This window comes from Manis pentadactyla, chromosome 5 (assembly GCF_030020395.1).
Source record: "Manis pentadactyla isolate mManPen7 chromosome 5, mManPen7.hap1, whole genome shotgun sequence".
Lineage (NCBI taxonomy): Eukaryota > Metazoa > Chordata > Mammalia > Pholidota > Manidae > Manis > Manis pentadactyla.
This window is the reverse complement of record NC_080023.1, coordinates 2,849,062-2,874,751: the sequence shown is the minus strand read 5'-3', so window position 1 is coordinate 2,874,751 and position 25,690 is coordinate 2,849,062. Positions and strand designations below refer to the sequence as shown.

Here is a 25,690-nt window from a genome sequence, read left to right as displayed (position 1 = left end):
GCCTTTGTGGCTGTGGCTTTGATGGGAAGGAGGGGTGAATGGCTTTGCTGAGTACCTGCACCTACATCCGAGTAGTGATGGCAGCAGCTCACAGGAGCCCTGGGAACTGGCCACCCTGTCTCCCAGGGCTTGGGGCCATAAGTGGCTGGCCCTGGGTGCAAGCTGGTAACAGAAAAGGACCCAAACTTAGGCAGTGTGGGCTCAAAACCTGTTCTCCAAAGCACTATGGCCCACTGCCTTGGGGCTGGTGCAGGCCAGTGGGGCCACAGAGCTCAACCACAGCTGGCCACCTGCTGGATTAACAAATGGCTACTGGGAGACAGCTGGGCTGGAGGTGTTCGCAGTGCATGCTGCCCAGGGCAGTGGTTTGTGCAGGGGCTGGGAGCTTGGAACCCAGCTGGGGGATCCCAGAAAACTTCCTGGAGGAAGTGACAGCTACAGAGGGGAGGGAAGGTGGGCCCTGAGTGAGGGGATGGGGGTACCCAGGTGCTCAAGTCCTCTGGGTGCTGCCAGCTCCAGGCCAGCCTTGATGGCCCCCTCACTTCCTGCCATAGGACTCCAGCACATTGCTGTCCCTGGCATGGCCATCCACACTGGATTTTCTTTGTGGGGGTCAGGGCTGGCAAGGGACCCCAGGGTCATCTGGTCTTGACTGCACCCTATATTGGGAGAGGATTTGCTGTGTAAACCCAGACTGAGGACCGCACTTGTGCCCACCAGCCAGTGATTACTGCACCTGGAGAAGGCCTTGGACACACCTGGAGCATGTCCTGGGGTGGGGTGGTTTCTGGAGGGAAGGGAGAGGTGAGGTGGTTCAGGATGGGGGAGTCTGTGGCCCCAGGGCACTGTGGGGTACAGTGGGGCATAGTGGGGACAGTGGCCAGCTACTTCCAGGAAGCAAGTGTCCAGCACGGTCTCTGCAGATGTTTCCTCTGCAGCCGGCCTGGGGTGAGGGGTCAGTGTGGGCACAGTCGAGTTTGGGCACATTCTGGATGAGCTTCTGGTATTCTGCACCACCTCTGGGAAACCAGTAATTCCTCCTCCCTGCAGTCATGATTCTTTGCTTTCTCTGGCCTGAACTCACCTGGGGAATCCAGTGAGACACCATTCACCACTGTGGTGGCAGCTTCCCTTAGTGTAAAATTCTAAATGGGTTGGGTTTGAGAAGCAGTTTCTAGCCAGTGCCTGGAGATCTGCTGGCTGGCGATGCACCACCAGATGCTGTCCTGTTTAGACACTTTGGAGCCAGCTCAGTGGTTGAACCACATCTGAAGACCCCTGAGCTGGAAGGTCTGGGGGCTTTTGGGTCCAGAGCCAGGTGATAGGTCCTTCTGGCCACCTGGACAGATGAGGCCTGTGGCTGCCTGAGACCCACCACAGGGCCTGGGCCAGCCTCACCTCTCCTCCCTGGGCCTGGGCCAGCTGCCCACGTCTTTGTGAACTGCCCCTGGATCTGGGGCCCCAGCTGCAGGAGTCTGTGTGTTGGGGGTGGTATATTGTCCTCCAGCATGAATGGGGGCCAGAGGAGGCCCACTCTCTTCTGAGAACTACCACGAATGTCCTATTCCTCATACAGGGTTACAGAATGATCACCACTTACAGAGTACTTCTGTGGGGTTTGAGGTGCTGAGCCGGATAGTTCACATAGTTTGGAGAAGCAGCTGCTCTTAGTCCCATTTTACAGGTGAGGAAACTGAGGCTCATAGAGGCCTGGATTCACGTTCCGCCTCTGTCACATACTGCCACGTGATCTGGCCCCTGCCTACCTTCCCTCTGCCCACAGGGTGTCCGGTCTGAGTCCTGGTGTGCCCTCACCCAGCCAAGGGGGCTGCAGCTCTGCAGGGAACAAAACTGACCCTCAGTTCTGCTTGGCCCTCCAGGCCTCAGTCCACGGGGATGAGCCAGCAGGAGCCCAGGCTGTGCCCTGGGGCGATCTTACAGACAGGAGCTTAGGCTCAGAGAGGATCCGCTGACTTGCCCCGCATCTGGTGAGTTCAGAGATGGGGTCAGTTCCTGGACTTGGGAAAAGGGCCCCAGGCAGTTTGGGGAGCTTTTCCAAGCCGAGGACTGAACATGGTTTTACTTTTCCTGCAATTGATCAGAAAGAGTGTGTTAATAGAGATTTTTACTGTAAAAGGAGATGTTTTTAGAACCAAAAGAGACCTCACAAACACATCTGGAATTGCTCTCAGTCCCAGTCGCCACCCCAACTCCGGGTCACGTTGTGTGGACACCCCCTGCTGGTCCAAGGGGGAGCTTCCTGCACGCTATGCTTGTTGGTGGCTTTGACGGCACCAGGGAAGAAAAGAAGGCTGCGGGCCTGTGGCCTTGGGGCTTCTTGTCCAGTGCCCACTGTGACTGCCTTGGAAGGCGGCCTAGGGGATACCAAGGCCACACAGGGAATATGGGGTGGAGCTGGTACTTGAACCAAATCCATGTGTCTCTACAGAAGTGGCATGACAAGGGTAGCCTCTGACCCTGTGACCTATAGCACGGCGTCCCTCACTGGTCAGCTCCAACACACGCCTGGCTCCCTGTCTCTGTGCCTGCACATCCTGTCCCTCCTCCACCCAAAAAGCCTGCCTGATGGGGGGCCTCCAGGAGGGCCTCTTGTCCTGGGGCACAGTGACCCCTGAAAATAGTTGATAGCAGCCATCATCAAGCTACCTTCTGGCGCTCTGACCAGAGGGAGGGTTCTACCACCCAGCAGACCCTGCTTAGCTCCTTAGCAACCTTAATGGCTGCCTGACAGCTGCCCCTGCATTGCTGTCTGGCTTCATCTCTGGCTATGCCCTGGGCTACTCAGAGCCGCGTGCTCCTTTTCCTTTCCTTTCCCATGGAATGACACGCACACTGGTAGCCTAACTCAGTGCTGAGAAGTGACCCATCAGGAAGTAGCTTCCATTACGGCCCCAGCCCCTCCCTCTCAACACCAACCTCTGCCCTGACTTTGGTGAGGCTCACATTTTGCTATAAAGCCTTTACGGCCCAGTCATGCATCCATTGCAGCAGTTTCCTGTTTTTGTATTTTGTATGAATGGAATCAAACAGATGCAAGCTTTAGCCCTGGCTTTTGCTCATCATTATCTTTGAAGTTTGTCCACATACTATATCTATAGTCAAGTTCATTGCTGACGACTGTTCCATTGTATGGTTGTATCATAGTTCACAGATCCATGTTATTGTAGATGGACATTTGGTTTATTTCCAGTTCGGGGCAATCACAGACAATGCTGCTAGCAACAGTCTTATCTGTGTTTCTGATGCATGTGCCCACAAGTTTCTCTAGGATATGTACCCAGAGTCTGACTCCTCAAGTCTAGGGCATCAGACCTTTCACTGTTTTCCAATAATTTTATTGTTCCAGTTGATGCTCCCACCAGCACTAAAGGAGAGTTCCCTTGGTTTCACATCCTTGTTAATAATGCTTGGTGTTGTCAGATTGTCAGACTTTTTTCATTTTTACCAACTTGGTAGGTGTATAATTATGGCTTTATGTACATTTAGCTAATTATGAGATTGATCACATTTTCTTATGTTTCTTAACCATTTTGTCTCCTGTAAAGTGTTAAAATCTTTTACCCACTTTTCTTTGTTGTCTTTTTCTTATGCTCTATAAGAATTCTTCATATTGTCTGATAGTCAGTAATGTGAGCTGCAAATCTTTTCCGACTCTGTAGTTGTTTTTTTGTATATGACAGGAGGTAAGGATTCGTTTTCATTTTTTTCCCTATAGGGTTGGCTACCCACCTATCCCTGCATCATTTATTTATAATCTGTCCTTTCTCCACTCACCCGCAGTGCCACCTGTGATACATGTATGTAGGTCTGTAGCCTGGGCTCGCTCTTCTGTTCCATTTCTCGGCCTATTCCTATGTTGATACCAAGCTGTGTTAATTACTGTCACTTAAATATGTCTTGGTATCTAGTTAAATAAATCTTCACCTATTTTTCTTCTTTGGGAGTATCTTGGCTACTCTGATTCTTTGTATTACTGCATTAGTTTTTCTGTCACATAGGTTTTAAGATAAGCTCAACAGTTCCATTGGCCAACTCAGCTGGTATTTTGATTGGGAATTCATTATAGGTACAAATCAGCTTCGGGAAAAGTGACATCTTTACAATATTGAGTCCTCTGATTCATGAACATGGTTTACCTTTCATTTGGATCTTCTTTAAGGTTTGCCAATAGGACTTTATAATTTCGTGCATTTTGGGTCTTGCTCAGATTTTGTTAGGTTTGATTCTTAGGCACTTATTTCTTTTAGTCTATTATAAATTATATATGCTTTAAATTTCATTTTATGTTTATTGCTAGCATATAGGACATACCTTGTCTTTTGAGTGGAGCCCTTTGTCCATTTGTGTTCAATATAATTAAATTTGTCTTATTTTGTGTTTTGTATTGCCCCACCTGTTTTTCTCCTTTTTGTCCCTTCTTTTGGATTGAGCAACTTTTTTTTTTAGCCATTCCACTGTCTCTATTCTAGTTTGAAAGTTATACAGTCTATTTCTATTCTTACCTAAGTCTAGAGTAATAAATATTTTTACCCTCCTGACAACACAAGGGCTTCAGATGATTTTAACTTCATTGATCTCCCTCATTTCTTAGTATTATTATTGTACATATGTAATTCTGTGTTTTTGTTTTTAACTCTGACCCACCGCAGTCTCCCCACCCCAGCCTTGAAAAAGGAGGGTGTATTTTAATAACATTAGAACTTTTTTGTTATGGTAAAATATACATAATACAAAATTTACTATTTTAAAAAGTTTAATTATACAGTTCTGTGGCATTAAGTGCATTCATATTGTTGTGAACCATTTCCATTATTCACCCCATAACTCTTCGGTCCTGTAAAACTGAAAACTCTATACCTGTTAAACAATAACTCCCCATTTCCTCCTCCCCCAGCCCCTGAGCCACCATTTTACTTTGTCTCTACGAATTTGACTACTCTAGTTCCCTCATACAAGTGGTACATATAATAATTTGGCCTTTTGTTTCAGTTAGCATAATTATTAATTAGCATAATGATTTCAGTTAGCCTAATGTCTTCAAGGTTCATACATGTTGTAGTGTGTGTCAGAATTTCCTTCCTTGTTAAGGCTGAATAATATTCCATTGTACAGATGGCCTGCATTGTGCTTACCCATCCATCTGACAGTGGACATGCGTTGTTTCTACCTTTTGGTGATCATTAATGCTGCTGTGAACATGGACGTGCAAATATCTGTTTAGAATCTTTTTCTTTTGAGTATATACCAAAAAAAAAAAGGCAGTGGTTGGATCAGCCTTGGTTTTCCAGTTGTCCATGCTGTTGGGCTGATGCCTAGCCTCCACCCTGCTACCATGGCAACGTCATTCATGATACCACTGTGCCAGCTCTGTGGTGGCAAGAGGACAGATCCTGGCTAATGCCTGTTGCCTAAGCCATTCTATTTGCTTGGTTGTTTATAGCCTCTGTGTTGGGTGCTTGCTGGTGGACATTAACATGCAATACAAAAATCTTCACCCTTTGCGCCAATTCTCATAGGTCCATCCTCCTGCCTCTTCCTTAGACCTCTTTGTCCCCAAACTTCCAGATTGTTTCTTCTAGGCTCCTGACCAACCAGCTAGGCCATTTCCCACCATCTACAAGTCCAGGCCACATCTATTTCCACTCAAAGGGAATGACCAAGTTCACCACCTGTAGCTATGCCTGTTGGGATGATTTTCCCAAACCACTGTCTTTCAGGGTGGCCACTGAATGGGGATAACAGCAGGAGACCATTTTCACCCATACATACACACTGAACCAACCTTCCTATGAAGCAAGCTCATGCTTTGTCCTTTATCACTGTGTCATATGGAATCCGAGACCATAGATGTGAGCCAATAGATAGATCTTGGTGCTACAGCAGCAGGTGACATGGGGTCTGGACTACCTAACTCTGCACCAATCTTGGATCTACCTTTTACAGATTACAATGCACCTACCTGACTTTATGACAGAGCCAAGTGAGAGGCAGTTACAGCCTCAGTCACTTCTGATGTCCCATAGAAACATTCCATTTCTACCAGAGCCCAGGGGCAGGCCAGAAATTACTATTTGAATTGCTTGGATCTATGGGTTTAGTTTTCATCAAATCTGAAAAAGTGTCAGCCATTTTATCTAGTCTGTCTTCCAACTTCCACCTCCATTTTCAGGGACAGAAATTACACATTAGGCCTCCTGGCGTTGTGCCGTAGCTCACTGGTGCTCGTTCTTGTCCAGGTTCTTCTCTTGTTTTAGTTTATTTTTCCATGTCCTACAGTTCAATTTTTCTTCTGCTATATCTAATCTGTTAATCCCATCCAGTGTATATTTCATTTCTGACATACTTTTCTCCTTTAGAAATTTGATTTGGGTCTTTTTGTGTCTTTTATCTCTACTCCATATGCTCGGCTGTCCTCTACCCCTCCCTCCCTCCTTCCCTGTTTCCCCTCAGCAGGCCCTCACTGACACCTCTTGTGGGCCAGGCCTTGTTGCTGGGTGCAAGGGAAACAAAACAAGGGATACAGAATTGTGGAATCTCGTCCAGGAGAAGCGCCCCAGATCATAGGTTGCTGACTATCATCCATAGCCAATATCCCCCACCCTTCTGTGGGCAAAGCCCAAGAGGCGTCTGCGGGGAGCGGAGGGGATCCAGTGCTCTTCCACAGCCCAGCTCTGGGGCTCAGCTTTCAATGTGTATAGAGGGAACAAGAAGCTGCCTGTCTCTGGGCCTTTTGGGAGCTCAGGTGAGACAACAGGAGGGACAGGGTGGAGGAAGCCCAGGCTAGCCTCCAGTTCATTGGCCTGTGGCTTGGTCTGGTCAGTGTCCTGGCCTAGACTCATTCTACCGGTTCTGTGGAGGTGACTAGTGCCTGTTCATGCGGCATCAGCAGGTCAGGCCTTGGACAGGCCAGCCACCCTGTCTGCGAAGCCTTATCAGGGTCCACAGGCCCTGCTCTGGCCCCACCCTGTGCACCAGCCTGGCCCCTAACTCTGCCTGGGGTCCCGCCCGCGGGGCACTGGGCACACAGGAGCAGGTCTCTGCTGGTGGAGCAGGCGAGATGAGCGGGGGAGGCCGGGCTTCCGGGTATGAATGACCAGGCTCGGACAGCCCCCTCTGGCAGAGAACCGCCTGGGACGGGACCGTTTAGTGCGCCCTCCTGCGCATCCCGTTAACCTGGCCCGCAGAGGCCGCCACGAGCATGGGTCCACTGACAGAGTGGACCGCGATTCCGGGTGAGCGGGGGCCGCCGGAGCAGCCGGCGCACCTGCTTTAGCGACGATGCCCATAGGGCGGCGACCCGCCATCCCAACGCTTCCTCCTAGACCCCCAGACCCTCCGCCACCCGAAGGGGGCGGGCAGAGCCGCGGAGGCAGAGTCCCCAGGGCAGCCCGGCAGCGGTCGACGACCCCGCCCCCTCACCACCCCGCCCACTCTCGGCCCACCAATCGCAGGGTGCGTTGCTTGGCGGCGCGGGCGGGGCCTATGGGATGGCATGTTGTTGCGCTGCAGCGCCTGCAGCCGCACCCAGCTCCGGAGGCTGGGGCATCGCTGAGGGGGCGGAGGGGCTGAGGGGGCGGAGGGGCTGGGCGGGCGGAGGTTGCGGGCAGGCTGCGCGCGGCGGGCAGGGGGTGGAGCCGCAGCCGGAGCCGACGGGCGGCGGCCGCACTCGGATCTGGAGCCCGCGCGCTGTTCGCAATTTGCCCCTGAGGTAAGGCCCGTACGCAGGCGGCGGCGGAGGGGCCTGGAGCGCGGCGGAGCGGCCCCGGGACTCCCGGCCAGGCTGCGGGGCCTGCGGCGGCGGAGCCCAGGCGGCGCTGGAGGCCGGAACGAGGCGGGCGGCGGGCGGGGGCCGCGCTGGGCGCGGCGCAGGAGGCGCGGAGCCCCCCCTGTCAGGGTTCCCCGCCGGGCGGCCTTGGCCGGGCGCGGAGGGGACGACGCTCTGCACACCGTTCGCCACACGGGCTCCTCTGGGAGCGCCTGAGCGGCTCGTGTCGGGGCTGGCGGGTGGGCTTCGAGGCTCCGTGAGGAGGAGGAGCGTCCGGGGCGGACGTCGGGTCGGCGTGGTGATCAGATCGAGGTGACCCGACGACGCGAGGGTTTGAGTGCGACGCAGACAGACGCGGGCGTCCGGATCCTGCCGGTCGGTTGTCGTTTTTTTTTTTTTTTTCGCCTTAACGACAGGTTCTGCCCAAACGGAAGCCAGAGCTGCGTACGGATGGTAATAAGGTGGTCTGGAACTTTATTAGAGGGGAGCTGAGAGAGTCGTCCTAGCCCCTCCCTCTCTCCGTTAATTTGGGCGGTGTCAGAGTCTCTACCTTTAACAGTTTTATATTTGCTCTTGTAGTTCACGGCTCGAGATGTTTTATAGGTGTTTTGTGTTCATTTCATACATACCTAGCTTGAAATAAATATTTTGGTTAACCTGAAATTCCTGGTGGTGTGGCCATCCGACTTCATGCTTAAATGACGTAAAGCAGTTGTCATCTCCCCAAGGACCAAAAGCACAGGTGGTAATTGTATACATTGCCGGTACGTTATTACAGAAAAGGTTTTTTGTGTGTGGACGATTACTGAAATCTTAATGAGGGTAGGAAATAGGCTGCGGAAAGGCCCCAATCTATCGTCTTTGCAAAACATCAATGAAAACGAGCCGGAAACGTTAAGTAAGAGTTAATCAGGCACCGAAGAGAGGAGGAAATAGGCAGGAAGGGTGAATTGTGTGAGGGTGGGATTGGAAAATGGAAGACTTAATTACTTGCGATCCATAAATTATTATTTTGAATCCAAAATCTTAATATACCCCGTTGATTCTGCCTGTGGGGAAAACTAAAATATTAAAAGTTGTTTTTTAAAGAAGTGAATGGTTTTGGCAGTCAGAACTGCTTTTGGAGTTTTGATGTGGTTTGCAGCAGGACAGCTGGTATGATTTGTTTCCTGCTTTCGGTGGGTTTAGGTTTTAGTCACAGAGGCTCACTGAATGATGCCAATCTAAATTCTACCCAGTCTCCAAAAGTTGAGATAGTTTACTTTCTAAAATATAATTTATAAAGCTGACTGTTTTCTCCTTTAATTCTTTGACGTTATCTGATTCTGATTTTACCGTAAAGCTTTTTTAAAAGTGATTAGTTTTTAGTTCTTGAAGGAGTCATTGTATCGAATCAGAAAGGTAAATACTGAAATGCTTTTAACTATGCTTAAAAAACTTAAAAGATATCAAATATCCAGGTGTTAGGATTTACTTGATTGTTCCAGTAACTTTTTAAGTTTGACAGTTAATGAAGATGTTTTTATCTGTGAAACAATTTAACTTGACTTATTTTTTACATGTTTAATTTCTCATACACGTTTAGAGAATAATAAAAGCCCCTATCTACACTAATCCAGCTTCAGCAGTTATTACCTTTTAATTAATCTTGTTTTATCTTTGTCCCTGAAACCCACATGCCCTATCTTAACTTAAATATTTTAGTATGTGTATCTACATACATCTCTTAAAAAAGATAAAAACGCAATACCAATATAGCAAAAAATGAATAGTGTCTTATTACCTTCAAATATGCAACCAGTATCAAAATTTCCATTATTGCTTCATTTTTATTTAATAGTTATTAATCAGGATCCAAATCCTATTCATAAATTGTGACTTGTTTTAATCTGTAAGTTCTACCTCCATCTTTTGTTTTCTCATGTAATTTATTTGTTGATGAAATTTGATTTGTCCTGTGGAGTTAACACAGTCAGGATTTTATTCTGTATTGTTGTTTACACAGCATTTACTGCAAACATAGTTAGATGTAAAGGTGTGATCAGATTCAGGTTTGACTTACTTTTGGCTAAAAGGTTTCGTAGGTTAAGCAGATAATGATTAGTAAGGAGTCTTGTTGGCAGCCCTTGATGCTCAATGCCTAGAGCTTATTGGGAAAATGGAGGCTTCTCATCTATCTGATTTTGAGCATGGACTTTTGAGCCAGACTGCCTATTAAGTTCTGGCTTCACTGCTTACTAGCTGTGTGACTTTAGGCAAGATACTTGCCACTCTTCTCTGTTTCCTCATCTGTAAAATGTGATACAATACAATGGTTAAGAAAAATGTAACTCAGTTGTAAGGATTCAATAAGTTAATGTGTGTACAGCACTTAGAACTCTCAGTGCTAACAACTGCAGGGGTCAGAATTTTGAAACTTTGGCAAAGGGTACATTATTCAAAAAATGGAAACTAAAAAAAGCTGTTAGGTTTATCAAACATAATCCTTTTTTAGGGGTTCATAGGAGCATGCATCTTATGAAATTACTTTTTTTTTTTCCTAAACTAAACTGCCCTGGTCTTAAAAAAAAATCTGAAAATGATACTCCTGAAAGCTTACAATCTCTCTACAACTTTTACTATCAAAGAGTTCTCCTTCAGAGTGTTATATTTTTTAATTTGCCTGAATCCTGACTCTCTCCTGATTTATACTGGCCCTGCTGCTTTCGACAGCATGCATATAGCAGGATGACTATGCAACAGCAAAGAAAGATGACAGAGGTACAAAGCGCCATGAGAACCAGCCAGGTGTTTGAAGTCACAAATGCCCCATCAGGTGTCACATCTTCATTCTCAGATGTGTGGTTTCTACTGTTGTACCCCTTAGTTTTGTTCAGTAATTGTTTGCTACTGTTGAGCTGGGATGGAATAGGCATATGAAAAAGTTTTGTGTCTATGGGCACAAAGAAAGGGCTGGATTGTTGGTAAAACCATTACCGAATGACATCTTATCGACCTTTGTGGCAATGGACTCATTCAGGGAAATGAATCTTGCCCAAGAATCTGTGGTGAATTCCTTGGACTCTGTGGTTAATTCTTTGGAATAGTTGGTATTGTTTGTGTTTACAAGCCAGTCTTGTTGCGTGGTTGATGATGGAGCCTCTCCTGGTGGTAGCACTTGGTTTACCATGGTGGTTTGTTGTTTATCTAAATTTGTAGCTTTTAGAATTCTTAGTCTGTCCCGTGTGTTAGGTGAACGGGTATTTAAATATGTGGGAGGTGATTGTCCAAAAACCAGCAAATCTGGACCTATACCGTTTATTATGTAGTGTAAAATGGCACTGGTTCCAGGCTCTAATACACAGCTCTCCAGTGTTGGGCAGTGAATATGGAGGCAGTTAACATTTTCATGAACAGGGTCATGGTAGAAGACAGCCAGGTTACAGGCAACATCCTTCCGAAGAGAGCAGCTCCTGCTGCATTTCCGGCCAGTGCTTTCAGCTTAATACTTAATAACTGGGCTCCCAGCTTCTGAGACTCCTCCAGGTCAATCAGAAGACCTGGGAAGTGACGGATCCAGCAGTCTCTGTAAAAGATGGTGGGTGAGCAGAGACAGTCTGAGGTCCACTCCAGGCTTAGGAGCAGTGTCGCATGTGCTGCCACCAGGGCCACATGCATTTTCCTGGTTGAAGGCTCAGCAGGAAGTCCGATTCTCAGGCAGAAGCAGGAGCTGACCATCGGGGCTGAGGACAGTTTCTGGAATTTAAGGGCTGTTGGTAAGGGAGAGCGTCTTTGAGACTCTCCTGGAGGGTCATCTAGAAAAAATGAGGCTGTTCCTTAACTGCATGTTCAGTTCTCCTTTGCTTCTCCCAGTTGATCCCTAGGTGAACATTTTGACTTTCTGGCGTTAATTCTGAACATTTTCCAGGCCATCTTGATACTCTGTACCTTACTTAGCCTCTTGAAGATGTGGATTCTCTCCTCTGCTTTTCTTTCTCTGCAGACAATCAAACTGTTCCGTCTGTTCTTCTGACCTCCACATCTTTCAGCCACATTAACTGTAGTTTCTTTTGTGTGATATATAATTCCTTGAAGTTCTCATTTTCCCCTCTGTGCCCCGGCCCCCTGCAGCCGGGGCACTGCGCAGCCCACGGTCTGAGGCCTGCGGCGCCCACCACCGTCCGCCCAGCTTTCTTCTGCAAGATGGCTCCCACACAGTGCCCGTGCCCGACACTCAGATGGAGGGGCCACCTACGTGTCCGCCTGGGCGCCCCAGCCCTGGGACATGAGGCTGAATTAGGCCCGGTGCGCGGCGTGTCTCTGCCTGCATCCCGTCCCCCCACGCCGGCCCTTCTCCTGCCTTCCCTTCCCCCGGGTAAGGCGGAGCCGAGGCCTCCGGCCCCACCCCGCCTCCTGGCGCCCGCCCCGAGCCGCGGCACCCGTGTGCCAGAAACTCTGCTTGATCTTATGCTTTTATCTTTCTTCTTCTAAGAGAAACCTTTTTATTCTAATTGCTTTTTGTTTTATCCCACGTTGTATGTGTCTCAGTCACAGAAGAAGAATATGAACACCATCGCCAATTAATAATAACTTTTTTTGCATCCTTATAAGGGATATGTAGTAATTAGAATGAAGAGGTTTTTCATGGGGATGGTGTAGCTGTTGGACAGAGGCAGGAGGGAGATGTACTTTTCACTGTAGAACATTACATACCTTTGAGGTTTTAATTCATGTACTTGGATTATGTACTCAGAATAAAATAAGTAATTTTGTAAGCAAAAACTCAGTAAATCACCATTATACTTAGAAATAAAACAAATTTCTAACCATGACATCCAAGCTCACTTTTTACCATTCTTCCACTTGCTCATTTATGCTGCATTGACAGTGGTCTTCCTGAAACTTGCCTAGCTGTACTGATTTAGGGAATTACTCATTGATCCCCCTGTGTGACCAGCTCCTTCTCATCTTTTAGGCCCCCTCTTAAATGTTTCTGAAAGGCTCTCCTGAACTGCACTTCATTAAGTAGGTTTCCCTTGTTAATAATGCAGGCACTGTGTCCTTTAATTAATTAATTAATTATATTAAGGTATTATTCACATACACTCTTATGAAGGTTTCACATGAAAAAACAATGTGGTTACTACATTCACCCCTGTTATCGTGTCCTCCCTGTACCCCATTGCAGTCACTGCCCATCAGTGTAGTAAGGTGCCACAGATCCACTATGTGCCTTCTCTGTACTACACTGTCTTCCCCCTGAACCCCCCCACACCATGTGTGCCAATCATAATACCCCTGAATCCCTTTCTCCCTCCCTCCCCACCCGCCCTTCCCCACCCCTCCCCTATGGTAACCACTAGTCCCCCTTCTTGGAGTCTGTGAGTCTGTTACTGTTTGGTTCCTCAGTTATGCTTCGTTGTTATACTCCACAAATGAGGGAAATCATTTGGTACTTGTCTTTCTTTGCCTGGCATATTTCACCAAGCATAATATTCTCCAGCTCCATCCATGTTGTTGCAATTTGCAGAATTTGTTTCCTTCTTATGGCTGAGTTAGTATTCCATTGTGTATATGTACCACTTCTTTATCCATTCATCTACTGATGGACATTTAGGTTGCTTCCATATCTTAGCTATTGTAAATAGTGCTGCAGTAAACATAGGGGTGCGGATGTCTTTTTGAATCTGAGAAATTATATTCTTTGGGTAAATTCCTAGGAGTGGAATTCCCAGGTCAAATGGTATTTCTATTTTTAGTTTTTTGAGGAACCTCCATATTGCTTTCCACAATGGTTGAATTAGCTTACATACCCACCAGCAGTGTAGGAGGGTTCCCCTTTCTCCACATCCTCACCAGCATTTGTTCTTCTTCATCTTTTCTATACTGGCCATCCTAACTAGTGTGAGGTGAGAGCTCATTGTGGTTTTTATTTGCATTTCCCTGATAATTAGTGATGTGGAGGCTCTTTTCATGTGCCTGTTGGCCATCTGAATTTCTTCTCTGGAGAATTGACTGTTCATATTTTCCGCCCATTTTTTAATTGGGTTATTTGCTTTTTGGGTGTTGAGGTGTGTGAGTTCTTTATATATTTTGGATGTTAACCTCTTGTCGGATATGTCATTTACAAATATATTCTCCCATACTGTAGGATGCTTTTTTGTCCTGTTGATGGTGTCCTTTCCCATACAGAAGCTTTTAAGTTTGTTGTAGTCCCATGTGTTCATTTTGCTTTTGTTTCCCTTGATCGAGGAGATGCATTCAGAAAAAAGTTGCTCATGTTTAGATTCAGGAGATTTTTGCCTATATTATCTTCTAAGAGTTTTATGGTTTCATGACTTACATTCAGGTCTTTGATCCATTTCGAGTTTACTTTCGTGTGTGGGGATAGACAATAATCCAGTTTCATTCTCTTGCATGTACCTGTCTAGTTTTGCCAACACCAGTTGTTGAAGAGGCTGTCATTTCCCCATTGTATGTCCATGGCTCCTTTTTTGTGTATTAATTGACCATATATGCTTGGGTTTATATCTGGGCTCTCTACTCTGTTCCATTGGTCTGTGGGTCTGTTCTTGTGCCAGTACCAAATTGTCTTGATTACTGTGCCTTTGTAGTAGAGCTTAAAGTCAGGGAGCGTAATCCACCCAGCTTTATTCTTCCTTTTCAGGGTTGCTTGGCTGTTCGGGTCTTTTGTGGTTCCATATGAATTTTATAATTATTTGTTCCAGTTCGTTGAAGAATGCTGCAGATATTTTTGATAGGGATTGCATTGACTCTCTAGATGGCTTTATGCAGGATGGCCATTTTGACAATATTAATTCTTCCTATCCATGAGCATGGGATGTATTTCCATTTGTTAGTGTCCTCTTTAATTTCTCTTAAGAGTGTCTTGTAGTTTTCAAGGTATAGGTCTTTCACTTCCTTGGTTAGGTTTATTCCTAGGTATTTTATTCTTTTTGATGCAATTGTGAATGGAATTGTTTTCCTGATTTCTCCTTCTGCTAGTTCATCGTTAGTATATAGGAATGCAACAGATTTCTGTGTATTAATTTTGTATCCTGAAACTTTGCTCAATTCACATATTAGGGATTCATATGGGACTTGTCCCAGGCCTGGAAGACCCTTCCCTCTGGAGCTACAAGTAGTAACTGGTGAATTGGGATCAGAAAGCCAGGTGGTCTGACCGTTGGGGTCTAAACTCTTGATATGATTTAGCACATTTATTAATCAGCATTATGAAGGCTAATGGGATTTTGATCAAGACTCAAGCCAGATTCTTTCTGTACCAATTTTATCAGGTAGATTTTGGAAGTATAAACAGGATAGAGTTCAGTACAGTTCACTTAAATTTGTTTAAACAGAGGGTTGGTCAGCTTATCTTCAGTTGTCTTTCCCAGGGTTGTTTTTGAAACCACACCCAAGTTAGTTTTAGTAAGCACACTGGGATGTCAGTCTAGGGATTGAGTTAAAGTGAGAAATCTCACTGATTAGTGCTTTAGTGCTACATGTGCTGATACAGTAGGACACGTGATTTACTTAAAATATCAAAAGGTCAACTAAGATGTTTATAATATGTTATTTTTAATTAAAATAATGTAACTTTTAGTTGGTTAAACTTAATATTCTTGAAGTCTGAAATAAACCGTTTTTAGAATGTTAAATTGTTCTCATCAATATGAGGTAATTAAAATACTTCCTACTTATAGGGTATCCTCTCGTGCAGGAAATTGTGCTAGATATTTTCCATTTATTCTAATTTTCCCAACAGCCTTGGAATATAGGACTTGAATGTATTTTACTACAAATGAGGAGATTGAGGTGCAAAGATAATAAGCCTTCCTAAGATCACATCGTGCAGATTATGAGGCAGTAGTGGGGTCCTGCTGGCACTGTGGAAACCTGTGTCAGTGGGTCCTGGTGATGAGTGAAGAAACCCTTCTCCATGTCTCTGGGGAGAAGGGATTATGGACAGTGAGATAACAGGAGAACATATTCATCAAAATAAATTCCAGATGGATTAAGGAGAAAGGTTTAAAATTATAGAGATGTTGAGAAAAAGCAAAATAAAGTATTTATCAGAGATAATACCTTAAAACTTTCTTGGAACGTATTACTTAGATGTGAGCATGAGAAAGAATGATAACTTTCTCTTTAAAAGCATAACTTAAAGGAAAAGTTTATAGACTTAAATATGCAAAATATTAAAATATTTGCTCATTGAAAAATAAAATTATAGGCAATAATAGTCTTGGAATGTCAAATATGACAAAAGATCAACAGGTATACTATTCAGATTTTTAGAAATACATATCAAGATTTCAGTGGATAAATAGGTGGACAAATTAGTAGATCCTATGAAAAATTTCAGATGTAAATACATGAAAACATTCATCCTCATGTACTAATCAGAGAAGTGCCAAATAAAACAACTGCTTCTGATCCACCAAAGCAGGAAAATGGTAGTAGTACCTCTGCTTCGTTTGTAGAGTATGTGAGCCAGAGGAAATGAAAATTTATATTTAATCCTGACCCAGTTGGGAGGTTTCCTTCACTGTAAATCTTTCTTTCCAATATCAGGCTTACCCTTCAAGCAGTTATTTTAGATACTGTATTCCACTGTTTTGCTCAGCAACTGCTTTTACTGCTAGGCAACACCCTGGCAACTAGGACTTTCGAAAGGGGTCACATTTTTTGGGATGTTTATTTTATTTGCAATGTTACAGTTGTAAGAAACACACTCACTGGTACAAACTCAGTAAGTGGACATGGAGACAAAGAGAACAGCGGAGTGAGGCTTTAATGATCGTCTTGCAAGAACAGGTGTCTGGTGAGCAGGCACACCTGAGGCCGCTGGTGCCAAGTAATTTTTTTCCCTAGTACATGAGTCCCTCCTCTGGTTCCTCATTGGCCAAGTACTGCAGGGTCCACATTCTTTTCCAGATGTTGCCTAAGCCAATTATATCCATATTGGGCCTTTTCTTACATTTGTCTTAATTTCATTGGTAGGTTTAAAAACCTTCAAAAGGTATAGCCAGGTCCTTACCGATTCTCCCTCCCACCCCCTGACCCCACCTCAGCCTGAGCAGCTTCCTGGTATATTTTTCACCATGTTGCCCTTTGTTAATACCTTACTGTTAAAATGTTTAAACCTCCTGGTGGGAGTAAATCACATTTAGGTTTTATGCTTTTTATAACAGTTATTTGAGAGTCCTTTGCATTTCTGTTGGCTTGTTAAAAGTTTGCTGTCGTTTTTCAGAAATATTCTGAACTGTTTTGCAGAAATCATTTTGAATGTCATGTTCTTGGGACATGTAACTCCGGGGAGGGGAAATTCTGGGGCAAAATACCTCTAAAACCGAAGTCAGTCAAAGTGTTACGGGAGTGTTGTGTATTTTTATTTTGAACTTCCTTTCAGGGAGAGTCATGAGGTCCATGTAATTTAAATCTTTCTCGGGAGTTGTATTAATAATTTTACTCTGGACCAGGTTTCTTTGGTGTTTCATGTTTGTATGTGGCGCCCTCTAGTGCCCAGAAGCTCTACTCTGGAGCTGCTGAGCCCCTGAAGCAATGTTGGGGGTCGCAGGGGGGCGGTATTGGAGCCTGGGGGGAGGAAAGAGCTGTTTCCTGCTTCCCGGCTGCTCTGCCTGTCTCCACTGCCTGAACCAGTGGGCCGGGCACACAGGTATAAGCTTTTGTCTCAGAGCAGCCGGATATGGATCCCTGCTTTCCACAAGCCCCTGGAATCTCAGTCTCTCCAGGAATTCTGCCTGTATTAGTTTTCCAACCCCATAATCACACGAGTCTCATGAAAGCACCATGAAATGTAGGTTTGTGCTCCCAGAGCAGATCTTCGGAGCTAGGTATTCAGCCGTCCCAGACCTTCCACTCCCTCCCTGCTCGGTTTCTCTTCCTCCCGCCGGTGAGCTGGGGTGGGGGAAGGGCTTGGGTCCTGCCGGGCCATGGCCCTGGTACGTAACCCTGTTCCGTGAGGTCTCTTTTCTCCAGGTGTGTGCAGGCTGGCACAGTCCTTGTTCCTGTTGGTCTCTCAGTATTAGTTGCACCAAGTATATTTTCTAATTGTATACAGTTTTAGGAGGAAGCCTCTGTCTCTCCTCTCATGCTGCCATCTTTCTCTTTAAATTTAAAAATTTATGGGTCTGCTCTTGTGCCAGTACCAAATGTCTTGATTACTGTGGCTTTGTAGTAGAGCTTGAAGTCAGGGAGCGTAATTTCCCCACTTTATTCTTCCTTCTCAGGATTGCTTTGGCTATTCAGGGTCTTTTGTGCTTCCATATGAATTTTAGAACTATTTGCTCTAGTTCATTGAAGAATGCTCTTGGTATTTTGATAGGGATTGCATTGAATCTGTAGATTGCTTTAGGCAGGATGGCCATTTTGACAATATTAATTCTTCCTATCCATGAGCACAGGATGTGTTTCCATTTACTGATTCCTTCTTTAATTTCTCTCATGAGTGTCTTGTAGTTTTCAGAGTATAAGTCTTTCACTTCCTTGGTTAGGTTCATTCCTAGGTATTGTATTCTTTTTGATGCTATCGTGATGACAAATACTTTTTTCTATTCTATTGTTTCTTAACTATTAAACAATATTCCCGATATTGATGTGTATTTTTTTCAGGGGAAACATTCTCATCTTAGGCCAGTGTTGTTAGTCCCTCCAAATGTGTTTAAGTAGATTGCAAAGTGGTTGTTTCCTTCCTTATCAAATCTACATAGAGTTTTCTATACTCACATGTGTCTGGTCAACCTGACTTACTCAGCTGGGTCTTCTGCAGACTTTATGGGCTTCACTGTAGTACCATGCACACTGAAGAGAGAGGTCTAGAATTCCTTTGTTTCCATACCTCTGGGAATTACTTTCAGTTGAGTCTCCAAATCCAGCCAGCTAGACACAGATACAGCTACTTCTGCTTTGTGTACCTACTTTGGGAATTGATGTAATTCTTAGCAACATAAAAACCAGGTAACTCAAAAAACAAAACCCAATTTGATATACAGATTGTCCGTTTGCAGTCTGGACTTCCTTGTTTGTGGGGACTGAGATTGGGAGTCTGTGTAGTTACATGCTTGTATCCCAGAGTCTCTTCACTTCTGTGTCAGCTCTGACTGAATGGAACATAGTGATGGCTTTTCTTACAGTCAGATGATGCTCTGTAATCCAAAGTTAGCATTGCTAATCCAGAATGTTAGATCCAGACGTGTATTCATTCCTTAACATATACTAATTAAGGGCCTGTTTAGTGTTTGCCCTATGAATACGGTAGGGAGTGAGCCATAATTCTGCCCTCCTGTGGGTTACATTCTAGTAGGGAGACAGTGAGGTTCCAACAACAGTACTAATAACTACCACCTGTGGGCTTCCTGTGTGTCAGTCACTTGTTGTATTACCTGTATGAAGTGATACAGTTCTTGACCTCATTATTTCAGATTTGGAAACCAAGACCAGAGAAATTAAGTTTTCCCGCTTACAGAGACAGTGAGTGGCTGAGTTGGAGTTTGAAGTCAAGTATTCTGGCTCCAGAGTCTGTGCTCAGAAAGTGGTGGATAAGTGCTTTGAAGGGAAAGAAAACCCAGGGTGATCTGGGAGAGCTGGGAGTGGGAGCTCCTCTAAATAGGGTGGTCGGAGAAACAAGTCTAGAGCTTTGAAGGTGAAATTTGACCTGACACCTGACTGATAAGGAGTAAGGCGCTCAGAGTTGCTGGAGTGAGTCTGTTCTGGGCAGAGAGAAGTTCAAAGGCTCTGAAGCTGGAGGGGTGGGTGTTTGTGGACAGAAGGGAGGCTAGTGAGCTGTACAGCATGTGAGAAAGATGGCTGGGGCCAGACTTGTCCCTGCTGGCTGTGGTCAAGAGTTCTGATACTATTCTCAGGACTGTGGGAAGCCACTGGTGGAAATGAAGCCGAAGCAGGGTATGATTTATTATATTTTTGGAGAATGAGTTGTAAGAATTTAAGAGTTGAAGCAGGGAGACAAGACTGGGGAAGATTAAGAGTTCTGCTTGGGACAAGTTAGGTTTGAGGTGACCTTTTTGTATCTTTGCTCGCTTATTTACCAAAATAAATATGAAACATCTCAATGATGAAAGAAAATGATGATAAACAGACTTAGTTCTATCCCCCTCTCACACTCCCATATAAAACCAGTCCTTACTCCTGGCCTTGGCTCTAGGCGTCCTTCTGCCTGGAGTGCCTGACACCCTCACCACCTGGGATGTCACTCATCCAGCAGTCTACCTCTGCCTTCCCTGCTTAAGGTTGTGACTTGCCTCCCCCCTCCCTGTCCTCCCAGTCCCCTATATAGCATTTACTGCCTTCTAACATACTGTGTACCACATTGGCTGCCTAGCCCCTTCTGCTAGAATATAAATTCCTGGAAGGCAGAAATCTTTGTGTTGTGCACTAATGTCTCCCAGGCTTCCAGATTAAAGAGCAAAGCCTGGCTCATATCAGCCTCATTGCAGGTGCTCAGTAAATGTTTGATGAACAGACGAATATTGAGTTGATGAAAACAATGATTGTTAGCCTTTGGCCTCTGTTTCGGTTGCACTTGAAAAGTTGCGTAGGATCTCTTATCTCCATGGCCTGAGTGGGGAGCTTTAAGTGTTCAGATACTCGCCTCTGCTTCAGTGCTATCATGTCTCCTGAAGTAGCACCGTTTTGATTATGTAAACACTAATAAATATATGCTATTTGAGGCATAGTTTTCTTTTGTCTAAATTTTTGGCCATTTCTTTTTAGTTATGGTTATTAAGACTTTTCATAATTTTCCATTTCAGGTATCACTTGGAATTTTTAAAGACTTCAGAAGTTATTTGGATATTAGCATGGAGGTAGTGATGATGAGAAATAAATTATACATATGAGAAACTATTTTCAAATGTATTTTTGAAACCAGTTGTGGTTGTGACAGAGATCAGAAAATACTCAGTTATTTGTCACTAGCAGTAAAAATCATGTGAGCAAGAAATCCTTTGGTGCTGTGGCATGGACCTGGCCAGGACACCATGCTCCTAGGTTTGTCCAGTAATCATAGCTACCCTCACTGTGTGTCTGCTGTCTGCCAGACACTCCGCTAAGTGCTCTTCTAAAAGCATTTCTGCTTCTTAAGATATTCCTCAAGGTTGCCACTACAGCTCCTGGTTTATGGCTGAGGGAACTGAGTACCAGAGAGACATGAAATGTCATAAGAGAAGCTTGTCCAGGATTACACAATGGTAAGCAGGGTAGTGGATGTCAGACTTGGTCTTGGTCTGACTTGCGACACACACTAGGCTGCTGCTCAGCTGGTGACTCCTGTATGGTCAGGGCTATCTTCTCCCTTCTCTGAACCTCAGTTTTCCTACTTTTTTAAAATGAAAGGATCACATACTGCTCTGGAGACCTTTACACCACCGAGCGAGGAAGGCTGTAAGGTCCTTGTGCTTGCTGTGCTGTTTACTAACTCTTTAGTTCAGCACACTTTCATCAAGCACTTGCTGTGTGCACCAGACAGCAGTGAGATATATATGTGACCAGTAAAGACTCTCCTGGCCATCTCTGTCCTCTGTCCATCACAGATTCCTCTCACTCCTTACAGATAAACCACGATTTTAAGTTTCTTGTATATCCTGCATTTCTTTATGCAAATACAAGCAATTTGGAATGTTTTTCTTATCCCTACTTTTCCCCCAAAAGATAACCTAAATACATCTTTCTCTATATCTTGCTTTTTTTCACTTGACAGTATATTTTTATTTTTGTAGACCATCTAAAAGCTTGTGTGCTCATAATTACTTGATAGCATGCGCCTGTGGGACTTAGGGGTGGATGGAATTGTTCTGTTGGGATCAGAGATGGGAAAGCTGGCTTCCCTGATGGTGCCCGCCTTGAGGCAGCGATTACAAAGTGCACATCAGACCCCAGGGAATCACTCCCTGCTTGATTGGCTTATGGCTGCACTTTGTGCTGTGTGGCCCAATCCAGGTGATCTGCCATCCTCTCCTGTTAGATGGCAGACATATACTGAGCTCCAACAGGTGTTACGAGAGCTAAGCATAAGAAATGCCATCTATAGTCCAGAGAATCATAGCCCAGATGAAGAGACGTTCACTACTGGGATGAGAAATACTGTGCTTCAAGTGGCTCCCACATCCCTCTGTGGGTCTCTAGTGGCTATACTTGCCCCTCACTAAGGCATCCTGTAAATGAGGTGACACACACAGAGGCAGACTTAGGAGAGGCTGAAGGAATGAGAACATGGAGAGAAATAAGATCTGCTACTCACAAGAAGAATTTAAAGGGCCCCATGAAGGTTACGAGGACACAGATGTGGGTTGATTTAATATGGGCAAGAGCAGATGGAAGGAAATTAGACAGGAAGTCAAATACGATCTTACGAGAGCTATGGCAACAACTGAAACCAGAGCAGCAGTTCCAGCCATTAAAACCAAAGAGGCAGGGGTCAGAGACAGAGCCATAAGTCCAAGATGATTGGGGAACACAGTTTGACTGAGGGGAAGGTCGAGGTATCTGCCCTGAGGGACCAGGGGGAGACTGGAGGCCACATGTTGAAATAGCCATCCATTGGTCCCCAGTGAACATACAACGTGTCCTGGCTCTGGTGGACATGGGCTGAATCTTCACTGATTCATGATAACCCTGAGCTGTTCTCGGGACCCCCACTATCATAGATGGATACCGGGGTAAGGCTATCAGAGTGAAAGAAGCTGAAATCCCTTTGGGAATAGGGCATCTACCCCCAAAAGAGTATACTGTGTATATATCTCCTATCCCTGAGTATATTTTGGGGATTGATGTCCTGCAGGGTCTACTACTGCAGGTGAGTTAGGACTGAGAGTACGTGTGGTGAAGGCAGTTCTGAGGGGACATGCTAGACACCTGCCTATAGCTTGGCCTGTGCCTCAGTGGGTGACTAATACCAAACAATACAAACTGCCTGGAGGGCATAAAGAGTTTGGAGAAACTCTCCAGGAGCTGGAAAACGTGGGTATTATAAAGCCCACTCATAGTCCTTTCAGTTCCCCAGTGTGGCCTGTAAAAAAGCCAGACGGCTCCTGCCATATGACTGTGGATTACAGAGAACTGAATAAAGTCATACCCCCTATGCATGCTGCTGTCCCCTCTATTGCAGGCCTGATGGATACCCTCAGCCATGAACTGGGAACATATCATTATGTGATAGATCTTGCTAATGCTTTCTTTTCCATTGACATTGAGCAAGAAAGTCAGGAACAGTTTGCCTTCATGTGGGAAGGACAGCAATGGACTTTCACCGTCCTTCCACAGGGATTCCTCCACAGCCCCACCGTCTGTCATGGACTTGTACCCAGGACTAGGCTGCACGGGAGAAACCGCCAATGGTGTGGGTGTACCATTATATTGACAATGTCATGCTCACATCCAATTCTCTTTCAGATCTAGAAGGTGCAGCATCTAGACTGCTGCAACATCTACAGGAGAAAGGATGGGCTATGAACAGTACCAAGGTTCAGGGACCTGGTTTGTCTGTCAAATTCTTGGGGGTCATCTGGTCGGGTAAGACCAAAGTTATACCAGAAGCAGTTATAGATAAAGTCCAGGCCTTTCATACCCCTACAACTGTAGCATTGCCACAGGAGTTTTGGGGTCTTCTAGACTACTGGAGAGTGTTAATCCCACACTTGGCACAAATTCTGAAGCCCTTATACCGGTGGGTACGAAAGAGCATCAGGTGGGACTGGGATGAGACATGCGCATCTGCCTTTACTACAGCAAAATGGGTAGTCAAGGCCATGCAGACCTTGAGTGTGATAGGCCCATCAAGGCCCTGTGAGGTGTATGTTCAAGTGACTGAAGACGGTTATGACTGGGGTCTCTGGCAGGGGCTTGAACAAACTCACCAACCTATTGGATTCTGGTCACAACTCTGGAAAGCGGCAGAGGTATGATACACTTTGCTAGAAAAAAAACTGGCTGCCATGTATCACGCCTTGCTGGCTATAGAACCCATCACTGGAATGGCCCCTATAAAGGTAATAACCACCTATCCCATCTTGGGGTAGGTACAAGACTGAACCCAAAAACCAAATAGTGCTGTGGCACAAACGCCCACACTGGCCAAGTGGGGTGCTTACCTACAGCAGTGTATAGTGCCCTCTTTAGTAGCCCCTTGAGTGAAGAACCCCAATGCTTATTGGGGCTGGTGACATATACTAGTGAAAAGCAGGAAGAACTTGCTTTTGAACCATTAATAGCAGAGTCCCTATTGGGAGGGAAGAGCCCATATACCTGAAGATGCATGGTACACAGACAACCCCAGCCGTGGGCAGCCCCCAAAGTGTAGGGCCATAGCTTTCCATCCTAAGACTGAGACAATACGGATGGAAGATGGTGAGAGGAAGAGCAGCCAATGGGCAGAGTTGCCGGCTGTGTGGCTTGTGATCAGCCAGGAGCCCTCCCCTATAGCTGTCTGCACTGACTGCTGGGCCATCTATTGGGGCTTGACCCTGTGGTTCCCAACCTGGTACCATGCCAACTGGCTGGTTGGTCACTGACCCTTTTGGGGTCAAGAATTGTGGCAAGACTTATAGGTCTGTGGTCAGACTAAAACAATTACAGTATATCATGTGACAGGTCATTTGCCACTGGCATCCCAGGAAATGATAAAGCAGATAAATTGACCCAGATACATTGATTAGAAGGAAAGCCTGCCTCTGATATAGCCCAATGGTTACATCAGTGTTGCATGTGGGGCAAAAGACAATGTGGGCTGTAGCCCGTCAGTGGGGCTTGCCTTTGACCTTTGAAGAAGTTAGTAGAGCTTGACAGGAGTGTGTCATCCCCCAAAAGGGATTTACACCAAGTTCCACAGCAACATGGAACAATAGCTAAGGGGCCTGTACCCCATGTCAGGTGGCAGATAGACTATATTGGGCCTCTACCTGTGTCGAAGGATATCTGTTGGTATGCCATGACTTGTGTGGACACGGCTACTGGACTTCTGGTTTCTTTTCCTACCTGTTGTGCAGACCAGCAGACGACCAAAAGAGGCCTGGAGCATCTCTTTGCTGCCTATGGCCAGCCACAGGTAATTGAGAGTGATCAGGGCATCCATTTTACTAGACATACACTGCAAGAATGGGTGTGACAGCTATGAATCAAACGAAAATTTCATGTGGCATACAATCCTACCACAGCAGGCATGATAGAGAGGCACAATGGTTTGTTAAAATCCGGACTAAAGTCAGATACCAATAGTCTGTGGGGATGGTCAGTCCGCTTATGGATTGTGCTACAGCATTTAAATGAGAGACCCGGAAAGGGAGCCATGAGCCTTATAGACATGTTAACACATATGGCTGCCTCCCCTACACAACTGCAAGTACAAACCAAGGAAGAATCACTGAAGCCCTGGTTCAGCCACCAGAATAACATCTTGCTGCCAGCACCAACTGCACTGAACCCCGGAGACTCCATTGAGTGAATGTGGCCTTGGACATTTTGACAGGTGGACCAGCGATGGCTGGCTCTCCTGGCAACTTGGGGACAAGGCCTGGAAGCTGGCCTCCTGTGTATTCCTAGAATAATATCAGAGTGTCCCCCAAAGGTCACAGTAGTATATCCTGAATTGCCAGAAGGTAGGAGCATCTTACCGGGGAGTTTTGTTTTATTATGGCCAGTGCATGCACCCCCAGTAGCACCCTTCCGTAACCTCCACCGGGAGAGGAGTTAAAGTATGGTACTAGACCTGGACGGGACCCCCTTCCTGCTACAGTCCTATCACAAGATCACTCTTGCACGCATCCTACGTGGTGGACAAGATATGCATATGTTGGTATCATTAAAATGTGTCTTACAGCTGTTAAGGTCTTTGTGGATTGGGAATCTCCTCTATGTTGAGGATTGTTAAAATTTTTGTTCAAAATCTTG

At 45.6% G+C, this 25,690-nt stretch overlaps 1 protein-coding gene and 1 pseudogene across 10 annotated transcripts in view; one reads left to right on the top strand and one right to left on the bottom strand.

Annotated features, from left to right (window-relative positions):
• The first annotated feature begins 7,585 nt into the window (after nucleotides 1–7,585).
• Nucleotides 7,586–25,690, top strand: part of ADD1 (adducin 1) — a 71,085-nt gene continuing 52,980 nt past the window's right edge. For 2 of the 10 annotated variants that reach the window (XM_057502018.1, XM_057502019.1), the window contains exon 1: nucleotides 7,948–8,161. The gene's annotated coding sequence lies outside the window, so the exon portion shown is untranslated. Of the gene's footprint in view, nucleotides 7,730–7,947; nucleotides 8,162–25,690 lie in introns of those variants that run through there. The other 8 variants (XM_036921250.2, XM_036921253.2, XM_057502021.1 and 5 more) reach the window with 8 other exon arrangements.
• LOC118930340 (MANSC domain-containing protein 4-like) lies at nucleotides 8,201–12,182 on the bottom strand (annotated as a pseudogene).